The sequence below is a fragment of the Fundulus heteroclitus genome, chromosome 7 (genome assembly GCF_011125445.2).
Source record: "Fundulus heteroclitus isolate FHET01 chromosome 7, MU-UCD_Fhet_4.1, whole genome shotgun sequence".
NCBI lineage: Eukaryota > Metazoa > Chordata > Actinopteri > Cyprinodontiformes > Fundulidae > Fundulus > Fundulus heteroclitus.
The window spans coordinates 26,440,977-26,447,171 of record NC_046367.1 but is presented as its reverse complement, the minus strand read 5'-3'; positions in this window follow the sequence as shown (position 1 = coordinate 26,447,171).

Below are 6,195 nucleotides of genomic sequence, written 5' to 3'. Positions count from 1 at the left end.
TGTTGCTTTTTTATTGCTTATTAAGCTTTACAAAGTAAATTCAGTCTTCTTCCAAAGACTGGTCACTGTCTTATTTTTTAAACTAAATATTTTTTCACAGTAATGTGGTAGAGTCTCAGCTGTTTGGAAATAATACCAAAACATTACTATTGACGAGCACCACCACTTGCTTCTCTAAACTCATTACTTGTATGTTTCCTTCAAGGCACTGAAGTCATAGTTGAATGCTCTGTAAACTGTCAAAAATGTATTTTTTCATATGTAGGGTCACATTTTTAATAAAATACATTTAATTAGCAACCCTTACTGCTTTAGCTCATAATGTCTGCTTTAACGCTGAGAATGGGCTTCATCTTTTGTTTATTATTTTCCTACTAGACTGTTTACTGCTGTCCTCCTTTAAAGCTGCGTGCAAGGCAAGGGCTGTTTTTATGTTGTATTTTTATTTATTTTTTCAAATTGTGCATTCTTTACACAATCTCTGACCATACTGGGTGTATCAGTTTGTACAGCTCAAAGTAACAAATCATTGGTGAATCATTATAAACTTCTCTTTAGGGCATGAGACGTGTACTTTTGAACATTTTAATTTCATTAATTCGAAATGTTGTTACTGTGATGAACATTGGAGAAATTTTTGATCTGGGTTTTTCTCATCTGGACTCATCATGTCACAATATAAACTAACTTTATTGATTCAGATATCTTTGGAGCACTGGTGACCATCTTTTGACAGTGACAGACACTGAAAATGGGCAAAGGGGAATATAATCAAGAACAGAAAAGAAGAGTTGAAAACAAAGATTTACTCTTATAAATGAGGAGATGATGAGAACCAGCTTATTTATATGGAACTTTATGTGAACTTAGTTCATACTAGTTCACTACTAATTCAATCCTGAGCGGTGAAAATGAATCAAATTAGCTCTCATGTTTCTCCACTTTGCTTACCAAACTTCTCAGCAGCACTTATTTGTTGTTAGTATGAGCTGACCTTCTTTTAGGAAGGCTGTGGTTTCAATGGAAAATAACGAAAAAGTAAATGCCAGCAATAATTGCATATAATGCATAAATGGAGAGTTTTTATAAAGTAACAGAGTGAAGAGAAGTGATCAGTATATCATAAGTCTATAGCAGCATAACTTGACAGATAGCTTACTGTCATTTTAGAGCAGCTGATGCCTAATTATCTTAAAGTATAACATTTAAAGAGCTCAGTTTTTATAGTAAGATATGCAAGATTTGAATACCTTTGATTAATTTAGTGTTATAATTGAATACTGATCTGAAAAGCGTCATCCTGTCATCAATAAGACAAACCCAATTATTTCCTTTGGGTACTTCAAGCTGTTTGGGATTGCCAAGCATTAAAGTCATAATGCAGAAACAGAGAACATAACTGCTGCTCTCAGAAGTGTACTTGCTCCTGTTAAAATGACAAGGGGAAAACAGAGATCATAAGGAATTATTTCAACACCTTTTACATTGGTGACTTTATCTCAAGACAAAAAAATCTGTGACAGAGAAAGAAAGAAAAAAGCTAAAGAGTTCAATGACCTGATTTCAGAAGCGTCCACACTCTAAAACTACCAATTGTTGAAGTATTGATAGAGCACCTTTTGATTCAGTTTCAGCATTCAATATCCTTGAGAACACTCCTGCCATCAGTCAGATTTAATCTGATTAACCTGAAAACAAGATTGTCCCCTGGTAGCTGCACTTTCCAGACATTTGCACCCTTTAGCTAAGGCCATAGTTTGCAGAGAGGCAACACAGGATCAAAACCATCTCACTGTACAAACGTATCAGTCAGGGGAAGATAATAAAATGTAGAACAACGCTAACATCACAAAATCGCTCTGTATCTCCACACTTATTGAAAAAGACTAGATGAAAACTTATCCTCAGACTGTTGATGGGGCTGCCAGAAACACTGCAGGAATAGACTGGTTGTGTTCTAAGTGTGACACAAGTGTCCTTTATTCTCTGTACGTCTGGACAAAGAAGCAGGATGCAGAATGTGCTATGCCTTTATGAAACCAAATTCAAAGTTCAGGATCACGATTCCAAAAAGTACTTTTTACATAAAAAACACTGAGCATCACCAAATGAGCCCTTTACCTGCATGAAACACGGTGGTGGCAGCACCATGTTTTCGGGTTACTTTTCTTGATGGAACTGCAGTTTTTGTAAAGATTGAGAAAATTATAAAAAATGTTCTAAATAGCAGGAAGTTTTGACCCCAGACCTTCTGGTGCTAAAAGCTAAAAACAAGATAATATATATTTGCTGTATCACACTAAGTCCTATAATGAGGATAAAATTAAGGATTTGGAAGAATTTGGCCTGATTGGGAAAACTATATTTAAAGGAAAATGGAATGGGGTCACCTGAAGAAGACTGTGGACACGGGGTGTTCTCATGACCGCATAGATCTGGAGAATGTAGGCAGAGTGAGCAAATATTATCAATTCAAGAAGTGTCATGCTGATCAAGTCCGTCCCTAAAACAGACTGAAAGGCTGAAATTAAATCAACGGATTTAATCACATCACTGAAGTTAATTCAGAGCTTGTCTTTCTTACAGTAACATTACTGTCTATCCAAAAACATTAAGAAAAAACAGCTTGTTATTATTAGTTTGTGGTACTACTTACTTACTGACCACAATGGAGTGCTTTTACTGTGAGCTTCCTCTGTCCTTATTAGAACGTCGGTGTGAACAAGATACCTGACTCCCTCTGTGGCCAAACACATTTTTGGGTTGCCCTACTTAATGGGGATGTATTTATTTATAATTTTCCCTACCAAAAAAAAAAAAAAAAACAACATGCCTCTAACAGTTGTGAAAATTAAATCAATGAAAAACTTCCCGGCACCAGCTGCTGCTGTTTAGCTGCACAGCTAAAAAGGCATGAGATGGCTTTAAAAATGATAATGTTAGGTTGTTTATCTATTATTTCACCGAAGGCCGATTTATCTCCGCAGCTGGTGGATAATGGCTTCAGCCTTTTTTATAGCTATCAAGGGTCAGTCTATAATAAATCTTAATAACTTTGGTGCTTCCCCAATTTCTTTTTTTTTTCTTTAACAACATAATAAGCCTAACTGAGTGGAGTGTGAAACAAATACTGAACAGAATGTTATTAAACACAGACTGACACAGATGTTGCCATAATCACAATGCTCCAGATTCTAAACTATCTGAAATAAATGTTATCTAATATAAATGAAACCTGGAAACGTTGTCTTAATTGGTAGTTAGAGTTTAAAGCTGCAGTCCTACCATTAAACCATGATAAAATAGTGCACCATCATTTACTAAACATAACCCCCAACCACCACACACACACACACACGCGCGCATGCACACGCAGGCACACACACACACACACACACACACACACACACACACACACACACACACACACACACACACACACACACACACACACAAGCACACGCACACACAGAGCTAACCCTAGAAAATATGTGTATTAATCTAACTTAATTCTTCCTTTATTGCAGTTGAGTAGTCTCACATAGTATTTTTTGACAACTACATCTTTTAATTTGAGGGCCTCAAATTATTTTAACAAAACCACTACTGCTGCACTTATAAGCAACCTTGATAGACTGTATCCAATAAAAGAACTGCATCATATTCAATTTCTGCTTTATTTCTTTGGGTTGATCAGAGTTTCTAGAAATTTCATTTGATAGTTTAAGACCTTTGGTTCTGCTAAGGTATGAATGTGGCATCACACAGAGGCCTATTTGTCTTAGCAACTTTTGAAAACGGGGAAACACAAATGAACATGGTTGTAATAAGACGGGCAGATGAGGACTACACCTCCTTACTGCACCAACACAACGACCCATAAGGGACATACACCAGGATCTTGTTTGGGGACTTTAGCTCAGCCTTCAACACCATCATCAACCCAGGCCTCCTCCACTAGAAGCTCACCAAGGTCACAGTGCCAGCCTCCATCTGGCAGTGGATCACCAGCTTTCTGAATGACTGGCAGCAGCAGGTGAGGCCGGGGAGCATCTTCTCCTGCACTGGCGCCCCCACTCTCCTTCCTGTACACAAATGATTGTCTGAAGTTTGCAGATGACACCTTCGTGATTGGTCTGATCCAGGACGGAGACCGGTCTGCACACACATAGATGGTGGATCGGCTGTTCCAATGGTGTGGCAGAACCACGTGGAGCTAAACCCCCTCCAGTGGTGACGATGAACTTACAGAGAACATCTCCCCCTTTGCCTTCCCTCACCATCGTTGACAACCCTGTGTCTGCTGTGTGTGAATCATTTGAAACAAAAATGACCATAGGTGGCCATAGGTTTTGTCATATGAACCAACATATAAAGGCTGAATTAAAAATAAAATTGCTACTCTAGATATAAAATCAAATTTTGTATCTCAGTAAAGAGACAAAAATAGTAAACTGAACAGAGGAGAAGAGTGGGACAGATCTACGAAGATTTTGCAAAGATTTCTCACTCTTTAAGCACAAGTCTTTTGCATTGTTAAAATACAATACAATACAACATAAATATCCTTTATTGTTTCTCAGTGGAAAATTCAGGTGTACCAGTAGCAAAACATTCTGCACAGTTGATAGTTGTTAAAAACAGCATACACGCAAGGGGGCATTGAGTTTGTTGGGAGCAGTGATGGTTATAAAGTCTAACAGCTGCATGGAGGAAGAATCTGTGATAACGCTACTTTGTGCATTTACGTTACAGCAGTCTATCTCTGCAGGAGCTCTCATGCTAAGCAACAGCTTTGTCCAACACTGTGTCCAACACTGGGCAATGTCTCCCAGAATCCTTGCCAGAGTCCTTTTGTCTCCCACCACCTGCATCTGGGTTGACGGGGCATCCTAGAACAGAGCTGGCCATTCTGGCGAGCTTCGTCTCAGCTGTGAATAAGATGCTGTTCCAACAAACTACATGACAGAAGACAGATAATGCACCTACAGAGTTGAAAAAAAGTCTTCAGGTTGCTCTCCAAAAGATCTAAGTCTCCGTAGCAGGTGGGGTCTACTCTGACCCTTCCTGTAAAGAGCATCTGTGTTGTGACTCTAATCCAATTTATTGTTCCAGTCCAGTTTATTATTATGATCAGGGAGGGAAAGGTGATGAGCTGTATGCCTCCTTGGTTTTGGGACACAATAAGTCCATCTTTTCATTGTCTCTGGTGTGACAACTAATGTACTGGGTGAAGTTAGGGAGAATGGAGAACGGGGAGACATGATTAAAAACCCAGGAGATCAGAAAGACCGGGCACACTGTGTTTTAGTCTGCTGGTAACTGTGTAGAGGACGCAATATGCTACTGCAGTATTGGCAGAGCAGGGAACATGAACACTGTAAACTCCAGGGGTAGATAATATGGCTTCATGCTAACAGCTAGCAGTTCAATGTCCTTACTCCAGAGTGTCTCTTTGATAGTAAAATAACCAGAGTTGCACAATCTATTATTCTTATCCTACTCTCCTTAGCAACGTTAGTCACATCACAGCCAGCATGACCAAACAGCTGCATTGATGGGCCAACTCGACTCAACTCAACTTTTGCCATGGTGATGGACGGCAGTGACGTGTTTGAGGTTCATGGCTGGCACGGACCCCTCTGTAGTCAAACATACAAATATTTGAACCCAAAATAGAATTATATAGTTCAATTTTGACCTTAATGAAAACATTTTGCTATTTTAAAAGTGTGTAAATATGCTTTAATCAAGAAAAACAAAAGAAAATATTGAATATAAATTCAAATTACATTTTTAAAAATGTTAATGTTTTTTGTAATGGCTCATCTGCCTTTTTTAATATTTAAAAATGTGTAGGTCTTACTTTTAGTCATATTTGAAGTCCAAGGGAGCAAGTTGCATTAATCAAGTCTTGTGTTGTGGGCATGATGTTCAGTCAGTGCTGCTCATTCAGTTCCAAGTCAATCCCTGCAGCTAAAACCTTTTCAACAATATCTGGCTTTGAATCTGAGTCGCTGATCCTTGATATTTCCTGAGATTTCTTGGTAAAGTTTTCATGTTTCAAAATCTTTTAGCTTTGAGATGTAATCTTTCATTTTGTAGCAAAATGGACGATTATACAAAGTATTAGATGTAATCCAGATTAAAGGTTGACCTTTCGGTTCTTTTAACTGTAAAATTTTGCTTCTGTAA